The sequence below is a fragment of the Oncorhynchus nerka genome, linkage group LG4 (assembly GCF_034236695.1).
Source record: "Oncorhynchus nerka isolate Pitt River linkage group LG4, Oner_Uvic_2.0, whole genome shotgun sequence".
NCBI lineage: Eukaryota > Metazoa > Chordata > Actinopteri > Salmoniformes > Salmonidae > Oncorhynchus > Oncorhynchus nerka.
Genome location: NC_088399.1, coordinates 90,900,700 through 90,927,038, shown reverse-complemented (window position 1 = coordinate 90,927,038; position 26,339 = coordinate 90,900,700). Strand labels below are relative to the sequence as shown.

Below are 26,339 nucleotides of genomic sequence, written 5' to 3'. Positions count from 1 at the left end.
AGCTCTACAGTATATCATCTAAATGACCATCTGTCTGTCCACCCAAGCTCTACAGTATATCATCTAAATAACAGTGTGTCTGTCCACCACAGACCTACAGGATATAATCTAAATGACCATCTGTCTGTCCACCACAGACAAACAGGATATCATCATTATGATTGTAGAGAGGAGACAAACCCAGCTGTGCTCTAAAGCCATCTCAAGGAGAGGGACTGCCCAGAGGAGGGACAGTAGACTCTTTATGTGTTCCAAATGGCACCATATTCCCTATATGGTGCACTCTCTACTCCCATATACTCTACTGTATAACATCTCATCATAATTAGGCACTGCCAGCTCCAATACCTCATTGTCTCCATATCATCATATCATTCCCTTGTCTGCGGTAGTAAATCTATCCCCCTTTTGACCTTAGACAGTGATACAAATCCTTTTTTTGCCACTCTCCCTTCCCTTCGGTCGCTTCTGGACAGCAGGTGTCTCTAGAGCTGGTGGTGCCAAGGTTAAAAGTAGCCCTGCACAATTCATTCACATTGTGTAGCCCACATGCCTCCTAGACCTGTCAATCACTATTATAGGCTGTTTATGGTCTCACTTTGGGCTTACATTCCAATAGCTATGGAACTAAACAGGCAAAAGGAGGCTGACAATGAACATTGTTGCCACCAAGGTTTTGACCCTGTAAAAGTACTAACCTACAGGGCGAGTATATGGCAAGGATTGTTTAAAACCTGATGATATGTGGCTATGTCTGCTGTAAAATCCCTTCTACAACTCATTTACCAGCTACTAAAGTTTCATTTGTCTAAGGTCTTGATACTCAAGAGTTTTTATGACTGTAGTCCAACAGCCAGTCAACTGAGGTTTGGGGCCTATGTGAAACAATCTTCGTGCCGTGCTTCAAATGCAAAATCCTTCAGGGATCCTCCTTCTCCCTTTATGTTTAGGAAATTGTTACACACCACATAATTGCAAGCATAAAAATAAATGGGTAAAGTTGTTATGCCAGAACTTGAGTCATTTAGTCATAGGCTCTCCAGATTAGTATACTTGCAGTCCTGAACTCATCCTGCAAAAATCAACACATGACAACACTAAGCCCATGGCACAATGAAGGAAAGATAGGTACAATGAAGGAGAGATCAGGAAACAACAAATAATAATACAAATAATAAAATAAAATCAATTCAAGGGTTTAATTAGACTTTTTATCAAATGAAACACTTGTGTGGTTTCATCAGTGTGATTCCCAGTTTACTGCATTCCCATTGAAGGAATGTCATTTTAAGAGCAGTGAGTGGCTGGCTGGCCACCATAACCTTAAACAACACTGAAAAAGAACCACATGTTTAGTCAGTCCCTGTTTCTATTTTCAAGCCTTGATCATTGCCCTTTACTTCCATAGGAGACCGGAGGTACTGTAGATATCCTGTGGGAACAGAACGGCTGCTGCTGCAGTGCTGACGTGAACCATGTTGTGCTGTGACCCATTTCCTGCTCCTCCTGGCTGAGAGCTGTCCACAATAGAACCCTATTTCTTATATAGTTCACTACTTTGGACCAGGGCCCATAGGGCACCATGTAGGAAAATAGGGTGACATTTGTGACGCAACCTATGTGGCTCTAGTTGTGCAGAAAGACAAGTTTGAGGGTAATTCTGCTGCTTACTCAGGCCTCATTGACCCCAACCCCCTGCACCTCCTCCTTACTCAGGCCTCATTGACCCCAACCCCCTGCACCTCCTCCTTACTCAGGCCTCATTGACCCCAACCCCCTGCACCTCCTCCTTACTCAGGCCTCATTGACCCCAACCCCCTGCTCCTCCTCCTTACTCAGGCCTCATTGACCCCAACCCCTGCACCTCCTCCTTACTCAGGCCTCATTGACCCCAACCCCTGCTCCTCCTCCTTACTCAGGCCTCATTGACCCCAACCCCCTGCACCTCCTCCTTACTCAGGCCTCATTGACCCCAACCCCCTGCTCCTCCTCCTTACTCAGGCCTCATTGACCCCAACCCCCTGCACCTCCTCCTTACTCAGGCCTCATTTACCCCAACCCCCTGCTCCTCCTCCTTACTCAGGCCTCATTGACCCCAACCCCTGCACCTCCTCCTTACTCAGGCCACATTGACCCCAACCCCTGCACCTCCTCCTTACTCAGGCCTCATTGACCCCAACCCCCTGCACCTCCTCCTTACTCAGGCCTCATTGCCCCCCTCCGCCTAACTCCCCCTGTCCCTCTTAATCTGGGGAGAACTGTGCATTATGTCTAAGTGAAAACAACATATCAAAAAGAAAACACCTTAGTTTGTTGGTGGTAATATTACCTCCGCTCTGTATTGGTCACTTGATAAAAATGCATTTTATTTCCACATAGGGTCATTTCAGGCGGCAGGTAGCCTGGTGGTTAGAGCGTTGGGCCAGTAACCGTAAATGTTGCTAGATCGAATCCCCGAGCTGACAAGGTAAAAATATGTGGTTCTGCCCCTGAACAAGGCAGTTAAACGCACTGTCCCTAGGCCGTCATTGTAATTAAGAATTTGTTCTTAACTGACTTGCCTAGTTAAATGATAGTTTATTTAGATATATGTTGTTTAAATCCTCAACAGCTTAAAAGGAATGCATCCATTCACTACATAGTGGAACACTCTGTATCAACCTAGCATGAAATGTACATTCAATTCAGAAAAAAATATATAAACAAATCCATAAGGAAATTGCATTCATTCCATTGCTTAACAAGGAAAGATGTTGACTATTTCAGCATTTTACACAGGTATTAATAAAATATAATAACCTACACCTCTTTAGATAATGTTGGTGAGGTAAGGTTTACATCAATGTCGTATCTTTCTTTTATATGGTCGACACACAAGTACAAAGGGCATTACAGAATGCCCCATTGGATGTCCATTAAATCCTTGTTATGGCTGTTCTTCTGTCAAACTATTTTTAAAAAACATTTAAATAATTGGTTTAAGACAAGCATACTAAATATCACATAAGATCAGTTTAAAATCACAGGTTAGCAAAGCACGTAATAGTAAGAAATCCTGAAAACAGAAAAGAAGACTCACCTCGAGTCAGCAGAAGAAGAGAAAGTAAAACTAAGACCAGGAAGTCCCCTATGAGGGTGGAATACAAACCATTTCCTGGTTCTAGTCTGCCATGTTCTTGATAAAAACCAAACTGAAAACAAGCTGTATACAGCACATGCTGTTAGTTATATTTACTGTATTATCATCTTTAGTTATGCAGTAAAGATGGTTCCCGGAGAAGAAGGCAGATGTTTTACATGTCCCCATCCGATTGTGTTTTTTTGTTTGTAACTTATTTTTTACTTATTTTGTACATAATGTTGCCGCTACCGTCTCTTATTACCAGACATAACTTCTGGACATCAGGACTGCTGTTACTCACCACGGACAGGCAGAATCCTTTTTTTCCCATTAATGAGTCTGACGAGCCCGACGCGAACAATATACTGCTTTCTCGGGAACAGGCCCAGATCCCCGTGATTTGCGTGAAGAGGAGTTGGAGAAAAAGGGGCCAGATGGCGGGCTGCCTTCGGAGAATTGGTAGGTGATCGAATAAGCACCTACTTCTTTCCATTCTGCAAGCAAATGTGCAATCTTTAGAGAATAACATCGATGACCTACGTGGAAGATTAAACTAGCAACGGGACATTCAAAACTGTAATATCTTATACTTCACAGAGTCGTGGCTGAATGATGACAATATCAACATACAGCTGGCTGGTTATACGCTGTACCGGCAGGACAGAACAGCGGTGTCTGGTAAGACAAGGGGTGGCGGACTGTATTTTGGTAAATAACAGCTGGTGCACGATATCTAAGGAAGTCTCGAGCTATTGCTCGCCTGAGGTAGAGTATCTCATGATAACCTGTAGACCACACTATCTACCTAGAGAGTTTTCATCTGTATTTTTTGTAGCTGTTTACATACCACCACAGTCAGAGGCTGTTACTAACACAGCATTGAATGAGCTGTATTCCCCATAAGCAAACAATAAAACACTCACCCAGAGGTGGCGCTCTTAGACTTTAATGCAGGGAAGCTTAAATTAGTTTTACCAAATTTCTATCAGCATGTTATATGTGCAACCAGAGGGAAAAAAAACTCTGGACCACCTTTACTCCTCACACAGAGACACGTACAAAGCTCTCCCTCGCCCTCCATTTGGCAAATCTGACCAAAATTATTTTCTCTTGATTCCTGCTAATAAGATTTTTTTTAAGAAGGAAGCACCAGTGCCTAGATCAATAAAAATGTGATCAAATGAAGCAGATGCTAAGCTACAGGCCTGCTTTTCTAGCTCAGACTGGAAAATGTTCCGGGATTTCTCCGATGGCATTGAGGAGTACACCACATAAATAATTTGCTTCATCAATAAGTGCATCGATGACATCATCCCCACATTGACCATACGTACATACCCCAACCAGAAGCCATGAATTAAAGCCAACATCCGCACTGAGCTAAAGGCTGGAGCTGCCGCTTTCAAGGAGTGGGAATCTAACCCGGAAGCATATAAGAAATCCTGCTAGGCACACATCAACACCATTATCCCAGAAACCCTAGATCACTCCAATTTGCATACCGCCCCAACAGATCCACAGATGATGCAATCGCTATTGCACTCCACACTGCCCTTTCCCACCTGGACAAAAGGAACACCTATGTGGTCATACCCACTACCCTCTGTAGTGCCTCGCGGTCGGAGGCCGAGCAGTTGCCAAACCAGGCGGTGATGCAACCAGTTGCAGAGGGAGATGTTTAGTCCCAGGGTCCTATGGTGTTGAACGCTGAGCTGTAGTCAATGAATAGCATTCTCACATAAGTGTTCCTTTTGTCCAGGTGGGAAAGGGCAGTGTGGAGTGCAATAGAGATCGCAAATTGGAGTGGGTCTAGGATAATGGTGTTGATGTGAGCTATGACCAGCCTCTCAAAGCACTTCATGGCTACCGACGTGAGTGCTACAGGTCGGTAGTCATTTAGGCAGGTTACCTTAGTGTTCTTGCGCACAGGGACTATGGTGGTCTGCTTGAAACATGTTTGTATTACAGACTCGGTCAGGGACAGGTTGAAAATGTCAGACACTTGCCAGTTGGTCAGCGCATGCTCAGAGTACACGTCCTGGTAATCTGTTCCACCCTGCGGGCTTGTGAATGTTGACCTGTTTTAAAGGGCTTACTCACATCGACTACAGAGAGCGTGATCACACAGCCGCCCGGAACAGCGGATGCTCTCATGCATGCTTTAGTGTGGCTGCCTGGAAGCGAGCATAGAAGTAATTTAGCTCGTCTGGTAGGCTCGTGTCACTGGGCAGCTCACGGCTGTGCGTCCCTTTGTAGGGAAAGAGAAAGGGGGATACCTAGTCAGTTGTACAACTGAAATGTGTCTTCGGCATTTAACCCAACCCCCTCTGAATCAGAGAGGTGCAAGGGGCTGCCTTAATCGACATCCACGTCTTCGGTGCCCGGGGAACAATGGGTTAACTGCCCTGCAACAGATTTTTTACCTTGTCAGCTCAGGGATTCCTTTCGGTTACTGGTCCAACGCTCTAACCACTAGTTAGTCCATAATAGTTTGCAAGCCCTTAACTAAAACATCCGACGAGTGTCAGAGCCGGTGTAGTACGATTCAATCTTAGTCCTGTATTGACGCTTTGCCCTTTTGATGGTTCGTCTGAGGGTTTTATTAGTCATATATACAGGATACACATGGTATACACTTTCCAACTAAATGCTTCCTTACAGGTCCCTTCTCTACAATGCAACAACAAATTGGTTGATTATGTTGGATAGAAAAGTTAAAGTGACCGTGGAAACACAGGCATGTACACACACACACACACACCTGTCCTAGTGTCTGCTTTCACTACAAGGCTCAGTCATGATGATGCCGTAACCCAGAGCAACGGCTAAACAAATACAGCCTGTCCTGCACAGATAACAGGTGTCTGACCTTTTAGTGTGGACATTTTTAGTCCGATGCATCAAATCATTATTCCATCACAGTTCGACGACCTTTATACGTTGAAATTGTAACCGCAGTAGAAACCTGAGACGTCTCTAACAACACAACAAATGCAAATATCAATGGTTTTAGCCATAGCAACCAAAACCTTGAAAGATGCACTGTGTGTAATCTGTTAGGGAGGATCATGCGTAAATAACAGCAGCCAATCAATACTGCAGTAAACCATCTGTAATGTTGCCACTTTGCAAAGCTTCAGCGTAGATTGGATGTTTCAAATGCAGGCATTGGTCATCATGACATCATGATGGATCCAGTTCCCCATGTCCAGTAACGTCCCATTCCCAATGAGTTAAGTCCCATTGCGTCCCAAATGGCACCCTATTCTCTATCTAGTGCACAACGTTTGACCAGAATGACTACTTCTGACCAGAGCCTGACGGGCCCTGGTCAAAAGTAGCTCACTACAGAGGGAATAGGGTACCAATTGGGATTGCAACCCCTCTTGGCACAGGCCATGGCTGAAGCCCCATATGTCATTGACTGTTAACACTCTCAACTATAAATAAAAAGATAGACAGAAGCTCCTTTGTTCAGTCAGCATCAGCTGTAGATCATCCATCAGAGTGGGTGGGACTTGTTTTGGGAATGCTGGTGGTGCTTCGACAATGAGAGGTGATGAGTCATGTTTTGATGTCCCTACTTTTGAGGGACTAAAATACCAGCGAGTAAAACTCTCAATTTTATTGTTTGAATTTGAATGTACTAAATAGAATCCATGTGTTGTTGTAGATGAGGCTGAACACATTTGTGATAAAGATACCATTATAAAAGACCAGCAGGAGAAATCAGAAAGCTAATGCTGCCACCTTGTGGCATTATAATCTAAAACGACTAAGCATACTTGTATCAAACTAATGACCAAACAACTAACCTATAAACTCACTATTACCATTGTCCACGTGTCGTACTGGTGAGGGAGAAACCACACAATTTGCACCAACAACCAAAAAATACAACATTGCACAGTCTCCTCTTGAGAGAAAAAATATGTCTGGAATGGAGGGATGAAACGGATTGATTTATTCACATCACCAGCTGCTACTCTGGGTGAAACGGGCTGGCAATTGTACCCCAGTGATTCCTAGTGAAGTGTGATCAGACAGAACAGCTGTATGGCTGCACTTAAAGGCCCAGTGCAGACAAAAAAAAGGTGATTTTTCCCTGTGTTTTATATATATTTCCATACTATGAGTTTTAGGAATTAATACTATGAAATTGTGAAAATGATGATAATGCCCTTTTAGTGTAATAGCAGTTTTTTTTTTTTAACGCCTGAAATTTCAGCCTGTTTTGGTGGTATGGAGTTTTGGACATGCATTGTGACATCACCATGCGGTAAATTAGTTAATAGACCAATAAGAAAGAGCGTTCCAACCCTATCTGCCAATAACAGCTATTTTTCTGTTTTCCCCTCCCCACTCAGACCACTCCCAGTCATAGCAGAATTCTTGCTAGAGAAATTGCCCTTTGATAAGAATCCATTTACATAAAAATGTTTTTTTTAATCGCTGTTAAGGAACTGAATTGTTCCCAAGAAATAATGATGGTACCACTTCATTTGGGTAGTCCATCTGTAGATGCTCTACAGACTAAGACTAGGAGTATCAGTAACCTTTCAACTATCTACTAACCCTAACCTTAACTCTAACCCTAATTCTAAACCTAACAAGCAGTTGCTTATCGACATATAGTTTGTTGATAGTAGGAGAGCATCTACAGATGGAAAATCCAGACTATCAAATAAAGTGTGACAATAATTTGATATTGAGATAAATAAAAAAGTGCTGATTTGGACCTTCAACACATCTCTCGCTCTCCATCTTTCACTCTTTCTGTCTCTGTTTGTCTCTCTCACACTCCATCTGTCCTTTGATCTGATTAAATCTCTCAACCTCCCTCCTCTCCTTCCCCACCTTAATATTTCTCCCTCCGTCAGAAGCCTGGAATATGAATATATGTGTCTAGAAGTTCATCCTTCACTGGATAAACCAGGCAGGAGGCAGCTTATATGAGTCACAGCCATTAAACCAGCAGCGGCCAGGAATAGAGGACAGATACTGTGTTCTGATAGCAGCGGACAGGAATAGAGGACAGATACTGTGTTCTGATAGCAGCGGCCAGGAATAGAGGACAGATACTGTGTTCTGATAGCAGCGGCCAGGAATAGAGGACAGATACTGTGTTCTGATAGCAGCGGCCAGGAATAGAGGACAGATACTGTGTTCTGATAGCAGCGGCCAGGAATAGAGGACAGATACTGTGTTCTGATAGCAGCGGCCAGGAATAGAGGACAGATACTGTGTTCTGATAGCAGCGGCCAGGAATAGAGGACAGATCCTGCGTTCTGACTGTGTTGTTCTGATAGCAGCGGCCAGGAATAGAGGACAGATACTGTGTTCTGAGGAATAGAGGAGATACTGTGCTCTGACAGAATACTGTGTTCTGATAGCAGCGGACAGGAATAGAGTACAGATACTGTGTTCTGATAGCAGCACAGGAATAGAGTACAGATACTGTGTTCTGATAGCAGCGGCCAGGAATAGAGCGGACAGGACAGATACTGTGTTCTGATAGCAGCGGACAGGAATAGAGTACAGATACTGTGTTCTGATAGCAGCGGACAGGAATAGAGTACAGATACTGTGTTCTGATAGCAGCGGACAGGAATAGAGTACAGATACTGTGTTCTGATAGCAGCGGACAGGAATAGAGTACAGATACTGTGTTCTGATAGCAGTTCAGATACTGATAGCAGCGGACAGGAATAGAGTACAGATACTGTGTTCTGTTCAGATGATAGCAGCGGCCAGGAATAGAGGACAGATACTGTGTTCTGATAGCAGCGGCCAGGAATAGAGGACAGATACTGTGTTCTGATAGCAGCGGCCAGGAATAGAGGACAGATACTGTGTTCTGATAGCAGCGGCCAGGAATAGAGGACAGATACTGTGTTCTGATAGCAGCGGACAGGAATAGAGTACAGATACTGTGTTCTGATAGCAGCGGCCAGGAATAGAGGATAGATACTGTGTTCTGATAGCAGCGGCCAGGAATAGAGGACAGATACTGTGTTCTGATAGCAGCGGCCAGGAATAGAGGACAGATACTGTGTTCTGATAGCAGCGGAGGAATAGAGAACAGATACTGTGTTCTGAAGCAGCGGACAGGAATAGAGGACAGATACTGTGTTCTGAGATACCAGGAATAGAGGACAGATACTGTGTTCTGATAGCAGCGGACAGGAATAGAGTAGATACTGTGTTCTGAATAGGAATAGACAGATACTGTGTTCTGATAGCAGCGGACAGGAATAGAGGACAGATCCTGCGTTCTGATAGCAGCGGACAGGAATAGAGTACAGATACTGCGTTCTGATAGCAGCGGCCAGGAATAGAGGACAGATACTGTGTCCTGATAGTTCTACCTGTATTAAGGTGATCGCCATGGGAACTGCCGAAGAAACCAACCTAAACTTATTCTGTATCACAACAGCAATACAATTGAAGAAGAAACGAGCCAGAGAAACTTTAAGACAGTCTCAGGTGAAACATGACGTTATGGCAGACATGTCAGATGTTAACGCACTAGAGTCGATGTCCACACGGATCCAACTTACTCTTTAGTCTATATCATATCTTAGTTAAATGAGAGGCAGACAGACAGACAGGGACAGGCAGAGACAGACATACACGCAGACAGACAGACAGACAGACAGACAGACACACAGAAAGAAAGAGACATCTTCTCCCGTTCATTAAGCTTTATCCCACAGCTTCCCCTGACAGCATCCTCCCACTGCTTCCTCCCCTAGTTAAATAACCCAATTATTCCAAGACTAACAAACACCCACTTTGTTCAACTTTAAGATAACAACAGCAATAGCATAACAACAATGATAATAATAACCGTAGTCAAATACTGTATATTTCCAGGTCTTACAATGCTCTAAAACTCCTCATATTACATTGTCAGCCATTTAAAGGTGCACCATAAAATCTCCATTTGACATTTTCAACAAAACCCAACGTATGTTGCACCAAAACATGCCGAGAAGACAGACAATATTTTTTTTTCATTTACGTTTTTTTCTTTTTTCTTCGCAGAGTTTTCTTCCTCCCTCAGGACCTCTGTGGAATTTGATGTTTTTAAGTGATTTCAAAGTTTAGTCCATAGTTTGTTTCTTTGTTTGACACACTTCCTTTAGAAGCTGTTGCAGTGTGTGGCACACATCAACTAGTGGAGTAAAGCGTGTGGAAGCCTGGTGTCTCAGAGAACTTCTGGAGAGAGGGAGAGAAAAAGAGAGAGAAAGAACAGAGAGAGAGAGAAAAAGAGAGAGAAAGAACAGAAAGAGAGAGAAAAAGAGAGAGAAAGAACAGAAAGAGAGAGAAAAAGAGAGAAAGAACAGAGAGGGAGAGAAAAAAAGAGAGAGAAAGAACAGAGAGGGAGAGAAAAAGAGAGAGAAAGAACAGAGGGAGAGAAAAAGAGAGAGAAAGAACAGAGGAGAGAAAAAGAGAGAGAAAGAACAGAGGAGAAAAAAGAGAGAAAAAAAAGAGAAGAGAAAGAACAGAAAGAGAGAGAAAAGAGAAAAAGAAAAGAACAGAGAGGGAGAGAAAAAGAGAGAAAAGAACAGAGAGGGAGAGAAAAGAGAGAGAAAGAACAGAGAGGGAGAGAAAAGAGAGAGAAAGAACAGAGAGAGAGAGAAAAAAGAGAGAAAAGAACAGAGAGGGAGAGAAAAAAGAAAGAGAAAAAAGAGAACAGAGAGGGAGAGAAAAAGAGAGAGAAAGAACAGAAAGAGAGAGAAAAAGAGAGAAAGAACAGAGAGGGAGAGAAAAAGAGAGAGAAAGAACAGAGAGGGAGAGAAAAAGAGAGAGAAAGAACAGAGGGAGAGAAAAAGAGAGAGAAAGAACAGAGAGGGAGAGAAAAAGAGAGAGAAAGAACAGAGAGGGAGAGAAAAAGAAAGAGAAAGAACAGAGAGGGAGAGAAAAAGAGAGAGAAAGAACAGAGAGGGAGAGAAAAAGAGAGAGAAAGAACAGAGAGGGAGAGAAAAAGAGAGAGAAAGAACAGAGAGGGAGAGAAAGAACAGAAAGAGAGAGAAAAAAAATCAGCATTGCTTTCTGCTTCAATTGGGAATATGAGCTAGTTTGAAGTCTACAGTACCGTCTATCAGACCTTATCATTCAAAATTTTCAGTTCTAGGGATGATATTCTGCACGTGCCTTTATCATTAGAACCCTTGGGCTGTGGGGACATAAACATGGGATATATTATGGTGCGGCAGGTAGCCTAGTGGTTAGAGGGGGAGGCAGGTAGCCTAGTGGTTAGAGCAGGTAGCCTAGTGGTTAGAGGGGGAGGCAGGTAGCCTAGTGGTTAGAGTGTTGGGCCAGTAACCGTACGGTTGCTGAATCGAATACCCGAGGTGACAAGGTAAAAATCTGTTGTTCTGCCCCTGAACGAGGCAGTTAATCCCCTGTTCCCAGGGCGCTGAAGACGTGGATGTCGATTAAGGCAGCCCCCCGCACCTCTCACCTCTCCAGAGGCTAGGACCCAGGCTTTGGGATAGTGGTAAAGGTTTGGAGTCCCCTCTCTGTAAACTCTAGTAATGGTTGTAGCTAACTACAGGGTGAATACCTTTTAGCACAAGATCCACCCTGTGATTCTCTATACACATGCTGGTAGTGTAGTTATAGAGTTATGGATTGCGTACATCCTAGAGTGCTATGTACTGACACAGTGATAGAATGCTTCATTTGAAATGTTAAAATGATATGGCATGTCTGGTCCTAATCCTGACCTGTATAGCTACCTGCAGCATGCTGAGGCTTCATGGGACCCGTTTTCATCAGGAAGGGATCTCCTCCCTCGAAGGCCAGGATTGGGTCGCTGACGATGCCACTCCCCGGTTTTCCCGGCCCACCGTTGCTGCTCCTGCTGTGATTGGACAGCTGGATGATCTGCTCAAATTCAGCTGCCTTCCCGTTGGCTGAGAGGCCATTCTGGTGCATGGCTGGCCGGACAACATTCAGCACAGGGCTGGATTCTGCTTCAATCTGCTGCATTTTAGGAGCTGCATGAAAAAAAACAAAAGTTGCTCTCTTTAAAATGACAAATAAAATGGTCCTAGACTGAGTGTTATCTCTCTAATTGAATGTATAATGTTTTGTAAGTGTCTTGTCTTTTAAATCATGACATTATTTGTTAGCATCCAAGACCACTTTGTAAATAAGTGCCATCCTCTTGGGATCTAAAGCACAGCCCAGCTAACAATTCTAGGGAGAGAGAACAATTTAATGTAATGTTACCTGTAATGTTCCCCTAACGTTTGATTGTCCAGTTATCAGTTATTTAGGGGAACATTCTATCTATGTTAGCAAAGACCTTCAGCAAACCTTTTAAGCATGCTAAACAGAACGTGGTTACAATGGTTACCGTGTTCTCAGAATATCCTTTTAACCTTACGCCATGGTTACCGTGTTCTCAGAATATCCTTTTAACCTTACGCCATGGTTACCGTGTTCTCAGAATATCCTTTTAACCTTACGCCATGGTTACCGTGTTCTCAGAATATCCTTTTAACCTTACGCCATGGTTACCGTGTTCTCAGAATATCCTTTTAACCTTACGCCATGGTTACCGTGTTCTCAGAATATCCTTTTAACCGTGTTCTCAGAATATCCTTTTAACCTTACGCCATGGTTACCGTGTTCTCAGAATATCCTTTTAACCTACGCCATGGTTACCGTGTTCTCAGAATTCTTTTAACAGCCATGGTTACCGTGTTCTCAGAATATCCTTTTAACCTTACGCCATGGTTACCGTGTTCTCAGAATATCCTTTTAACCTTACGCCATGGTTACCGTGTTCTCAGAATATCCTTTTAACCTTACGCCATGGTTACCGTGTTCTCAGAATATCATTTTAACCTGGTTACCGTGTTCTCAGAATATCCTTTTAACCTTACGCCATTACGCCATGTTCTCAGTTCCTTTTACCGTGTTACCGTGTTCTCAGAATATCCTTTTAACCTTACGCCATGGTTACCGTGTTCTCAGAATATCCTTTTAACCTTACGCCATGGTTACCGTGTTCTCAGAATATCCTTTTAACCTTACGCCATGGTTACCGTGTTCTCAGAATATCCTTTTAACCTTACGCCATGGTTACCGTGTTCTCAGAATATCCTTTAACCTTACGCCATGGTTACCGTGTTCTCAGAATATCCTTTTAACCTTACGCCATGGTTTCTCACCGTGTTCTCAGAATATCCTTTTAACCTTACGCCATGGTTACCGTGTTCTCAGAATATCCTTTAACCTTACGCCATGGTTACCGTGTTCTCAGAATATCCTTTTAACCTTACGCCATGGTTACCGTGTTCTCAGAATATCCTTTTAACCTTACATGGTTACCGTGTTCTCAGAATATCCTTTTAACCTTACGCCATGGTTACCGTGTTCTCAGAATATCCTTTTAACCTTATCGCCATGGTTACCGTGTTCTCAGAATATCCTTTTAACCTTACGCCATGGTTCCGTGTTCTCAGAATATCCTTTTAACCTTACGCCATGGTTACCGTGTTCTCAGAATATCCTTTTAACCTTACGCCATGGTTACCGTGTTCTCAGAATATCCTTTTAACCTTACGCCATGGTTACCGTGTTCTCAGAATATCCTTTTAACCTTACGCCATGGTTACCGTGTTCTCAGAATATCCTTTTAACCTTACGCCATGGTTACCGTGTTCTCAGAATATCCTGTTCTCAGAATATCCTTTTAACCTTACGCCATGGTTACCGTGTTCTCAGAATATCCTTTTAACCTTACGCCATGGTTACCGTGTTCTCAGAATATCCTTTTAACCTTACGCCATGGTTACCGTGTTCTCAGAATATCCTTTTAACCTTATCCTTTAACCTTACGCCATGGTTACCGTGTTCTCAGAATATCCTTTTAACCTTACGCCATGGTTACCGTGTTCTCAGAATATCCTTTTAACCGTGTTCTCACGCCATGGTTACCGTGTTCTCAGAATATCCTTTTAACCTTACGCCATGGTTACCGTGTTCTCAGAATATCCTTTTAACCTTACGCCATGGTTACCGTGTTCTCAGAATATCCTTTTAACCTTACGCCATGGTTACCGTGTTCTCAGAATATCCTTTTAACCTTACGCCATGGTTACCGTGTTCTCAGAATATCCTTTTAACCTTACGCCATGGTTACCGTGTTCTCAGAATATCCTTTTAACCTTACGCAGATTAAGATGAGCAGAATTAGGTTTTTACGTGGCTATTGCATGATCTGTTTACTGCCATAATTGGTTCAATATCAAATTATTTGAACTCACAACCTCTTGGCTCATGGTACTCTGAACCCCCCCCCTCTTCCTCCCCTCCCCCTCTTCTTCCTCCCCTCCCCCCCAGGCAGGAATGTAGATCTGGGACAAATGGATAGGTGTAAGGCTGTGAATGGACTTTGAAGTAAATCTTAGCTCTGTTAAAAGTACACTCAAGAAAAACTTGTATTGATCGTAGTGATTCAGGAGGATCATTAAAACAGGTTGACATGTCCCACCAACATCACAACTATACTGAAAGCCTTTAAAAAGTAGGCCGAAATCAAATCAATGATGAAAACAGTAAGAGAACTGACACGGTGGCGTAGTGGGAAAATCTGAGTACCGTGAATCAAGAGGTTGTGACTTCAAATCCCAGGTGAGGACACGGTGAAAAAGAATTACTTTATAAAATAACATACACAATGTAATCAAATATGTAAGTTGAAAAAAATGATGTTAAAAGCCCTGTGTGTGTGTTTGTATCTCTAATCTTGCCAACAGACACAGAGCTATGAACGGTTCACTGGTTCACCAATCAGAGCCTTGATTGGCTCAGCAACAGTAATGGTTTCTTTGGGACCATCAGGTGACATTCTGACAACTAATACACAGAAATGTTCCTGCAAAGTTCCCATGAAACGTGTCTAGAACATTAATATCTTATGTTCTGAGAACATGGTAACCATGTTCTGTATATGTTTGGTGGGCCGTTTATGGAATATTCTCCTAACCCTCAGATAACTGGACACAAAGGTTCTTGCAAAGTTCCCATGAAACGTGTCTAGAACATATCTTAAATTCTGAGAACATGGTAACCATGTTCTGGGTAAGTTCTGTTTGACATTAAGGGGATGGTCTCTTGGAAACATTCCTTGCACATCACTGTAACATTGCAAAGAAAGCATTAGTTAAAAGCCTAATGAAACTCTTAAGGAAACGTTCTCTAAAGTTGTGGGAACGTTTGTTGTTAGCTGGGATGTTGTATAATATATATATATTTTTTATACCCAAATACATTTTTATCAAATCAGATCACAGGTTGAAGGAGACAGCAGAATGGCAATGTATGTAACTTACCTTTACTGTTCTTCGTACTATCTTTGCCGTTGACCTGCGCTGGGGAATTGGACTCATTCGGCAGTGAAGGCTAGAAGAACAGAACATGGGACAAATGGTTGCTGTGTATCACACAAGGTTGCTACACATTGGTGGTGGATGAGGTGTTATTATCAAGAACATGAACATCTGGACAGACACTATTATGAATTCAGTCAATTAAATAAGAAAACACATACAGTTGAAGTCAGAAGTTCACATACACCTTAGCTAAATACATTTAAACTCAAGTTTTTCACAATTCCTGACATATAATCGTAGTTAAAAAATTCCCTGTCTTATGTCAGGTAGGATCACCACTTTATTTTAAGAATGTGAAATGTCAGAATAATAGTAGAGAGAATTATTTATTTGAGCTTTTATTTCTTTCATCACATTCCCAGTGGGTCAGAAGCTTACATGCTCAATTAGTATTTGGTAGCATTGCCTTTAAATTGTTTAACTTGGGTCAAACGTTTCGGGTAGCCTTCCACAAGCTTCCAACAATAAGTTGGGTGAATTTTGGCCCATTCCTCCTGACAGAGCTGGTGGAACTGAGTCAGGTTTGTAAGCCTCCTTGCTAGCACACACTTTTTCAGTTCTGTCCACATATTTTCTATAGGATTGAGGTCAGGGATTTGTGATGGCCACTCCAATACCTTAACTTTGTTGTCCTGAAGCCATTTTGCCACAACTTTGGAAGTATGCTTGGGGTCATTGTCCATTTGGTAGACCCATTTGCGACCAATCTTTAACTTCCTGACTGATGTCTTGAGATGTTGCTTCAATATATCCACATCATTTTCATTCCTCATGATGCCATCTATTTTGTGAAGTGCACCAGTCCGTTCTGCAGCAAAGCACCCCACAACATGATTCTGCCACCCCCGTGCTTCACGGTTGGGATGGTGATCTTCGGCTTGCAAGCCTCCACCTTTTCCCTCCAAACATAACAATGGTCATTATGGCCAAACAGTTCTATTTTTGTTTCATCAGACCAGAGAACATTTCTCCAAAAAGTATGATCTTTGTCCCCATGTGCAGGTGCACATGGCAGTTTTGGAGCAGTGGCTCCTTCCTTGCTGAGCAGCCTTTCAGGTTATGTCGATATAGGACTTGTTTTACTGTGGATGTAGATACTTATGTACCTGTTTCCTCCAGCATCTTCACAAGGTCCTTTGCTGTTGTTCTGGGACTGATTTGCACTTTTCACACCAAAGTACGTTAATCTCTAGGAGACAGAACGCGTCTGCTTCCTGAGCGGTATGACGGCTGCATGGTCCCATGGTGTTTATACTTACGTACTATTGTTTGTACAGATGAACGTGGTACCTTCAGGCGTTTGGAAATTGCTCCCAAGGATGAACCAGACTTGTGGAGGTCTACAATTTGTTTCTGAGGTCTATTTATTTTGATTTTCCCATGATGTCAAGCAAAGAGGCCCTGAGTTTGAAGGTAGGCCTTGAAATTCATCCACAGGTACACCTCCAATTGACCGAAATGATGTCAATTAGCCTATCAGAAGCTTCTAAAGCCATGACATCATTTTTTGGAATTTTCCAAGCTGTTTAAAGGCACTTAGTGTATGTAAACTTCTGTCCCACTGGAATTGTGATACAGTGAATTATAAGTGAAATAATCTGTCTGTAAACAGTTGTTGGAAAAATGACTTGTGTCATGCACAAAGTAGATGTCCTCACCGACTTGACAAAACTATAGTTTGTTAACAAGAAATTTGTGGAGTGGTTGAAAAGCGAGTTTTAATGACTCCAATCTAAGTGTATGTAAACTTCAGACTTCAACTGTATAATGTTTCATCTGAATAAAGGGTCTAGAAGGGTTGTTATACGAAGCATGGGCCTTACATCAATCACCTTTTCTCCAGCATCAGTACTTTTACGAGTTCTCTTCATGATCTCCTCAAGGCGCTGTGGAGTTTAACAGCAGAGGCAGAAGTTGTCAGCTGCTGGATTTGATTATTTACAACTAATGCACTGTGTATCTTTACTGGTTCTATATTTATGTAGAAAGTAGAAAGTAAAGACAAGTTATACTTTTTCAGTCCCCTTCATCCATCCATCCCTCCCCCCAGCATCCCTCCACCCATCCTCCATCTCTCCTCCCTCCTCCCATCCTCCATCTCTCCATCCCTCCTCCCATCCTCCATCTCTCCTCCCTCCATCTCTCCTCCCTCCATCCCTCTCTCATCCAGCTCTCCTCCCTCCGTCCATCTCTCCTCCCTCCGTCCATCTCTCCTCCCTCCATTTCTCCTCCCTCCATCCCTCTCTCATCCATCTCTACTGCCATCTCTCCTCCATCTCTCCTCCCTCCCTCCATCTCTCCTCCCTCCCTCCATCTCTCCTCCCCCATCCCTCCTCCATCTCTCCTCCCCCATCCCTCTCCTCCATCCCTCATCCCATCCTCCATCTCTCCTCCCTCCCTCCATCTCTCCTCCCTCCCTCCATCTCTCCTCCCCCATCCCTCCTCCATCCCTCCATCTCTCCTCCCCCATCCCTCCTCCATCCCTCCATCTCTCCTCCATCCCTCATCCCATCCTCCATCTCTCCTCCCTCCCTCCATCTCTCCTCCCTCCCTCCATCTCTCCTCCCCCATCCCTCCTCCATCTCTCCTCCCCCATCCCTCCTCCATCCCTCCATCCCTCATCCCATCCTCCATCTCTCCTCCTCCCTCCATCTCTCCTCCATCTCTCCTCCCCCCATCCCTCCTCCATCTCTCCATCCCTCATCCCATCCTCCATCTCTCCCCCTCCCTCCATCTCTCCCCCATCCCTCCATCCCTCCATCTCTCCTCCCCCATCCCTCATCCATCCTCCATCTCTCCTCCCTCCCTCCATCTCTCCTCCCTCCCTCCATCTCTCCTCCCTCCCCCATCCCTCCTCCATCCCTCCATCTCTCCTCCCCCATCCCTCCTCCATCCCTCCATCTCTCCTCCATCACTCATCCCATCCTCCATCTCTCCATCTCTCCATCTCTCATCCATCTCTACTGCCATCTCTCCATCTCTCCTCCCTCCTCCATCTCTCCTCCCCCATCCCTCCTCCATCCCTCCATCTCTCCTCCCCCATCCCTCCTCCATCCCTCCATCTCTCCTCCATCCATCATCCCATCCTCCATCTCTCCTCCCTCCCTCCATCTCTCCTCCCTCCCTCCATCTCTCCTCCCTCCCTCCATCTCTCCTCCCCCATCCCTCTCCATCCCTCCATCTCTCCTCCCATCCCTCCATCTCTCCTCCATCCCTCATCCCATCCTCCATCTCTCCTCCCTCCCTCCATCTCTCCTCCCCATCCCTCCATCTCTCCTCCATCCCTCCATCTCTCCTCCCCCATCCCTCCTCCATCCCTCCATCTCTCCTCCCCCCATCCCTCCTCCATCCCTCCATCTCTCCTCCCCCATCCCTCCTCCATCCCTCCATCTCTCCTCCCCCATCCCTCCTCCATCCCTCCATCTCTCCTCCCCCATCCCTCCTCCATCTCTCCATCTCTCCATCCCTCCATCTCTCCTCCCCCATCCCTCCTCCATCCCTCCATCTCTCCTCCTCCATCCCTCCATCTCTCCTCCCCCATCCCTCCTCCATCCCTCCATCTCTCCTCCCCCATCCCTCCTCCATCCCTCCATCTCTCCTCCCCCATCCCTCCATCTCTCCTCCTCCATCCCTCCATCTCTCCTCCCCCATCCCTCCTCCATCCCTCCATCTCTCCTCCCTCCATCTCTCCTCCCTCCCTCCAGCTCTCCTCCCCCATCCCTCCTCCATCCCTCCATCTCTCCTCCATCCCTCATCCCATCCTCCATCTCTCCTCCCTCCCTCCATCTCTCCTCCCCCATCCCTCCTCCATCTCTCCTCCCCCCATCCCTCCTCCATCCCTCATCCCATCATCCCATCCTCCATCTCTCCTCCCTCCCTCCATCTCTCCTCCCCCATCCCTCCTCCATATCTCCTCCCCATCCCTCCATCCCTCCTCCATCCCTCCATCCCTCCCTCCATCTCTCCTCCCCCATCCCTCCATCTCTCCTCCCCCATCCCTCCTCCATCTCCCCCATCCCTCATCCCATCCTCCATCTCTCCTCCCCCATCCCTCCTCCCATCCTCCATCTCTCCTCCCCCATCCCTCCTCCATCCCTCCATCTCTCCTCCCCCATCCCTCCTCCATCCCCTCCATCCCTCCTCCATCCCTCCATCTCTCCTCCCCCATCCCTCCTCCATCCCTCCATCTCTCCTCCCCCATCCCTCCTCCATCCCTCCATCTCTCCATCTCTCCTCCCCCATCCCTCCTCCATCCCTCCATCTCTCCTCCATCCCTCATCCCATCCTCCATCTCTCCTCCCTCCTCCCCGCTCCACCTTCTTTCTCTCCAGGCGCGCCTGTTCCTCCTTCTGGAAGTGCTTCTCTCTCTCCAGGTGTTGACGCTCTGCCTCCTCACGAGCTTTGACCTCGGCCTCCTCCCTCTGACATAGACGGGACAAAACAACATCATCAATAAGATCATCAATACTATAGGATGTTCATCATTCTACTAAGACCCTAACCCATCATTCTATTAAGACCCTAACCCTAACAGGGAAATGACTCAACAAGAGAATTGTGTCAGTCTAGATAAAACCCTCATTTCATATAATATCAAATGATGGAATGTAAAAAAGTATTATTACCAAATGAATACAAGAGTAGATTAATGTCCCCTTTTCTAACCACTAGGTGGCAACATATTCCCAGTCAAGACTGTAGTAGGCTGTAGGGCAGGGCTTTATCTCCCTGTAATAATGCCAGTACACAGCCTACTGGATCCTTCATCAGTACTAAATAGGTGATGCATGATGGGATGAAAACAAAGCTGTGATCACATCAGTTCCAAACAAACCCATGGGCTACACCACAGGCAGCACATATCTACATAACGACATCCATCAAAAGAACAAGGTTGCTATGCTTCCTAAACAGTGCAAAACACAGGTTGTATACAGTTGAGTAACTACAGATGTTCGCAATGACGTTTTAACATTCAAAGTTTCCTGGAAGTTAAAACTGGCTGTGTCATGGTTCATGAGATGAGCTGAAAAATGTTGTATGAATATGACGCCTCACCATCTTGACACACACGGCAAGGAAGATGGCTGCTGGCAGTGTCGAACAAACAACAAACTGCACTGGTCTTCCCTCGGGGGAGACTCAAGCATGTCTGAATGCTACAGGCAGGGGTAGTGGGAACACGGTCACTATCTATCCCCTGTCAGCCCACTGCAGTGCGGAGCAGAGAGGGGGACAGGGGTAGTGGGAACACTGTCACTATCTATCCCCTGTCAGCCCACTGCAGTGCAGAGCAGAGAGGGGGACAGGGGTAGTGGGAACACTGTCACTATCTATCCCCTGTCAGCCCACTGCAGTGAGGAGCAGAGAGGGGGACAGGGGTAGTGGGAACACTGTCACTATCTATCCCATGTCAGCCCACTGCAGTGCAGAGCAGAGAGGGGGACAGGGGTAGTGGGAACACTGTCACTATCTATCCCCTGTCAGCCCACTGCAGTGCAGAGCAGAGAGGGGGACAGGGGTAGTGGGAACACTGTCACTATCTATCCCCTGTCAGCCCACTGCAGTGCGGAGCAGAGAGGGGGACAGGGGTAGTGGGAACACTGTCACTATCTATCCCCTGTCAGCCCACTGCAGTGCAGAGCAGAGAGGGGGACAGGGGTAGTGGGAACACTGTCACTATCTATCCCCTGTCAGCCCACTGCAGTGCGGAGCAGAGAGGGGGGCAGGGGTAGTGGGAACACTGTCACTATCTATCCCCTGTCAGCCCACTGCAGTGCGGAGCAGAGAGGGGGACAGGGGTAGTGGGAACACTGTCACTATCTATCCCCTGTCAGCCCACTGCAGTGAGGAGCAGAGAGGGGGGACAGGGGTAGTGGGAACACTGTCACTATCTATCCCCTGTCAGCCCACTGCAGTGCGGAGCAGAGAGGGGGACAGGGGTAGTGGGAACACTGTCACTATCTATCCCCTGTCAGCCCACTGCAGTGCGGAGCAGAGAGGGGGACAGGGGTAGTGGGAACACTGTCACTATCTATCCCCTGTCAGCCCACTGCAGTGCGGAGCAGAGAGGGGGACAGGGGTAGTGGGAACACTGTCACTATCTATCCCCTGTCAGCCCACTGCAGTGCGGAGCAGAGAGGGGGACAGGGGTAGTGGGAACACTGTCACTATCTATCCCCTGTCAGCCCACTGCAGTGCGGAGCAGAGAGGGGGACAGGGGTAGTGGGAACACTGTCACTATCTATCCCCTGTCAGCCCACTGCAGTGCAGAGCAGAGACGGGGACAGGGGGAGGACAGAGCTGTCACTATCGCACTCTGACAGCGGCTCTCTCAGTGCCAATAAATTCTGGGCATCTGCCTGGAGAAGGCATGGTGACAATGACATGCTGATTGTAGGCCTTACAGCAAACATTCCCTCTCATACCGTTTCCTGGACCTAAGATCAGTGAACCTGTGTCATACATCTTCTTCTATGCTGTAAGTGAAGACTGCCTGTCGATCTCGCACCTGTTTCTGCAGGCGTTGGTTCTCCTCCTGTTCCGCCTTGGCTTTCTCCTTCGCCCCCTTCTCCTCCTCCAGGCGCTGGGCCTCGTCTCTCAAAAGCTGCTCCTTCGCCATGAGGCGTGCCTCCTCCTCCCTGCGCCTCCTCTCCTCCGCCTGCTGAGCCATGCCCTCCTCACGAGCAATCCTGCATGGGGAGCATGCTCAGTCAGGTCAGCACATGCTCATACAGTATATGCTCACACTATCAATGTATGGTACACACTTGTCTTGGACATGAGGCAAACAGTAAACCATTCATATGTCTATAGACCAGGGTTTCTTTAACTATGGGTCGGGACCCAAATCGGGCCCTGGTCATGTGAAAGGTGGATCGTGAGTTATGAGAATACATTTGTACATCACACACTATTTATTTTTAATTTGGGTCATTGGAGAACAATTTGGGTCACGGGAAGACAGTCAATTTCTCATTTGGGCCTTGAGCTAAAAAGGTGTAGAACCCCTGCTATAGACAGACAGACAGACAGACAGACAGACAGACAGACAGACAGACAGACAGATCAAAAACATTCAATAATACTACAGTACTATAATAACCAACTCAATGACATGTCTCATCAATTCCAGCCAGAGTCTGACTGACCGTTTCCTCTTCTCTTGCTCCAGGCGCTCCTGCTCCTCTCTCTCCCGTTGCTCCCGGGCCTGTCTGCGTTTCTCAGCCAGCACTCGAGCTGCTTCCTCTGGGTCGTTGGTGCCGGCTGAGGGCCTGGAAGCCAGAGTGGCAGCAGTAGATGAGGCAGCAGAGGAGGCAGTTGTGGGAGTTGAGGCAGCAGAGGCAGTCAGCTGTAGGTTTGAGGATTGGGTAGAGGCGGCCACTGTGACTGGTGCACTAAGAGATGTTTGTGTCGCCGGCGCCGAAGACACCATTATAGCAGGAACATTACTGGAGCCTGTAAGAGCAAGAGAGACAGGAGAGGCCTCTGTTTCACATCTGAAGCCACACGATGGACCATAACCACGGAATACACTTCAAGGACCATATGAGGCAAACATCATAGAGTTGATACAATGTGTGTTTTCTCAAGGCAGAGAAGACAAGAAGTAACAGCTGAAAAGAAACATCCTGGAGCTTGGATACGGTAACCATGGCGAACAAACTTACTCTTTGTCTCCTTAGGAGTGTCTGGCTGATGGGGCTTGTTGTTAGTTTCCACAGAGACCGGCTGAAGCTGTACCCTGACAGGGGTCTGGGCTCTTTTGGGGCGGGTCTTGGTGCCTGTGGGGATCTTCTTGCCCGTGGAGGGGGTTTTGGGAGCCATTGGAGGGCAGGGGGACAACAGTTTGCTTTTGGGGGCCACAGGTGATGGAGGTCGGTTTTGGGGTTTTGGGGTACTGCTGCAGGATAACAGATGAAAAGAGATAAGTGGGGAAGAGAGGGAAGGAGAAGGGAGGGAGGAGGCAGGGAGGAAGGAAGAGGGAGAAGATTCTTAGTGTCTGGAACTTTATTGGCGGGATGCGACACAATTCTTCCACAAGAAATGTCATTATTTGGTGTTTTGTTGCTGGTGGTGGAAATCACTGTCTCAGGTGCTGCTCCAGAATCATCCATATGTGAGATCTGGTGACTGAGACAGACATGGCATACATAGTTTTCATGCTCATCAAACCATTCAATGACCACTCGTGACCTGTGGATGGAGGCATTGTCATCCTATGGGGGCATAGTCATTGTAGCCAAAATAATGGGCAAAATGATGGTCTGCCCAACATTTTTATATATGACCTTAAGCATGATGGGATATGAATTGCTGAGGAATTGCTGAGGAACCCCACCTTTGTGAAAGCACCTGCTTTCAATATATTTTATCTCCCTAATTGAAGGAAGTGTTTCCTTTATTTGGGCAGAGACCTGAAGTATAGGACTGTTTAGAGCAGTTCTACTGTTTGGCACAAGACAGATTCTGGTCTCTATTCCATCCTATGTTCTGTGTTCTGTAATCGGTGTTCTGTAATCTGTGATCAGTGTTCTGTAATCTGTAATCGGTGTTCTGTGATCTGTGTTCTGTAATCTGTGTTCTGTAATCTGTGTCCTGTAATCTGTGTCCTGTAATCTGTGTCCTGTAATCTGTGTCCTGTAATCGTGTTCTGTAATCTGTATTAAGGAATCTGGGTTCTGTGTTCCGTAATCTGTGTTCTGTGTCCTGTAATCAGTGTCCTGTGTTCTGTGTCATGTGTCCTAACAATACCTGAACTCCGGCCTGGATCTGGTCGGTAGAACTTCTTCAGAACTTTCTCTTTTCAGTCTTTCTTCTCTTTCTTCTTCTTATCCAACTTTGAGAAACAAAAGGGTGAACAGTTATGGCAGAATACCTGGAATTACACTATAGTGTGTGTGGGGTGTTAACATGTATGCTTGAACATGTGTGTGTGTGTGTGTGTGTGTGTGTGAGGACGTAGCGCTGACCAGCGTTGAGTTCCGTCGGCGTTGGCGCTGTGTGATGTCGGGAGTGCTGGCGGACAGCGTTCGGAGGAGTCCCGGTGAGGGTGGTGGTGGGAGAGGCGTCCAGGGAACTGGCGGAGGCTGAACGGGAGCAGTGATGAGAGTCTAAGTGCATCACAGACATGAAGAAAACAGGCAGGAAAGACAGGTCAGGTCAGGACCCCTAATAGTTAGGCCACCTACTGATGGCAGACACAGTTATTCAGTGAGACCAGTTATTCAGCGTGGACCTCTGGCCAGCTGTGATCCTTGTTGGTAACATTGGGCTCTGCAGGATTTATCTGACTGAGTTTACTTCCGTGTCAGAAATAATGCATGAAACAAAGATACTGTACCTAGTGGAAGTCTGGTGTGTAGTACTGAACTAGTGGTAGTCTGGTGTATACTGTACTGTAACTAGTGGTAGTCTGGTGTATACTGTAACTAGTGGTAGTCAGTATACTGTACTGTACCTAGTGGTACTCTGGTGTATACTGTACTGTAACTAGTGGTAGTCTGGTTCAGAGGAGTCATACTGTGTCTGTACAGACTGTACCTATGGTACAGATACTGTACTAGAGGTAGTCTGGTGTATACTGTACCTAGTGGTACTCTGGTGTATACTGTAACTAGTGGTAGTCTGGTGTATACTGTACCTAGTGGTACTCTGGTGTATACTGTACTGTAACTAGTGGTAGTCTGGTGTATACTGTACTGTACCTAGTGGTACTCTGGTGTATACTGTAACTAGAGGTAGTCTGGTGTATACTGTACCTAGTGGTACTCTGGTGTATACTGTACTGTAACTAGTGGTAGTCTGGTGTATACTGTACTGTACCTAGTGGTACTCTGATGTATACTGTACCTAGTGGTACTCTGGTGTATACTGTAACTAGTAGTCTGTAACTGTAGTGGTACTCTGGTGTATACTGTACTGTAACTAGTGGTAGTCTGGTGTATACTGTACTGTAACTAGTGGTACTCTGGTGTATACTGTACTGTAACTAGTGGTAGTCTGGTATACTGTCTGGTAGTCTGGTGTATACTGTACTGTAACTAGTGGTAGTCTGGTGTATACTGTACTGTAACTAGTGGTAGTCTGGTGTATACTGTACTGTAACTAGTGGTAGTCTGGTGTATACTGTACTGTAACTAGTGGTAGTCTGGTGTATACTGTACTGTAACTAGTGGTAGTCTGGTGTATACTGTACTGTACCTAGTGGTAGTCTGGTGTATACTGTACTGTAACTAGTGGTAGTCTGGTGTGTACTGTACTGTAACTAGTGGTATTCTGGTGTATGCTGTACTGTAACTAGTGGTAGTCTGGTGTATACTGTACAGTGGTAGTCTGGTGTATACTGTACTGTACTGTAACTAGTGGTAGTCTGGTGGTAGTCTGGTGTATACTGTAACTAGTGGTAGTCTGGTGTATACTGTACTGTAACTAGTGGTAGTCTGGTGTATACTGTACTGTAACTAGTGGTAGTCTGGTGTATACTGTACTGTACCTAGTGGTAGTCTGGGTGTATACTGTACTGTAACTAGTGGTACTGGTGTGTACTGTACTGTACCTAGTGGTAGTCTGGTGTGTACTGTACTGTACCTAGTGGTACTCTGGTGTATACTGTACTGTAAATAGTGGTAGTCTGGTGTATACTGTACTGTACCTAGTGGTAGTCTGGTGTATACTGTACTGTAACTAGTGGTAGTCTGGTGTATACTGTACTGTAACTAGTGGTAGTCTGGTGTATACTGTAACTAGTGGTAGTCTGGTGTATACTGTACTGTAACTAGTGGTAGTCTGGTGTATACTGT

The 26,339-nt window shown here is 45.7% G+C and overlaps 1 long non-coding RNA gene and 1 pseudogene across 1 annotated transcript; one reads left to right on the top strand and one right to left on the bottom strand.

The window, feature by feature from the left end:
* The first annotated feature begins 3,154 nt into the window (after positions 1-3,154).
* On the top strand, positions 3,155-12,192 carry LOC135571483 (uncharacterized). The gene is made up of 3 exons (XR_010463858.1): positions 3,155-3,580; positions 3,719-3,799; positions 11,865-12,192. It is a non-coding gene; the product is annotated as an uncharacterized LOC135571483 (long non-coding RNA).
* LOC115116592 (MAP7 domain-containing protein 1-like) overlaps positions 9,576-26,339 on the bottom strand; it is an 89,411-nt pseudogene continuing 72,647 nt past the window's right edge.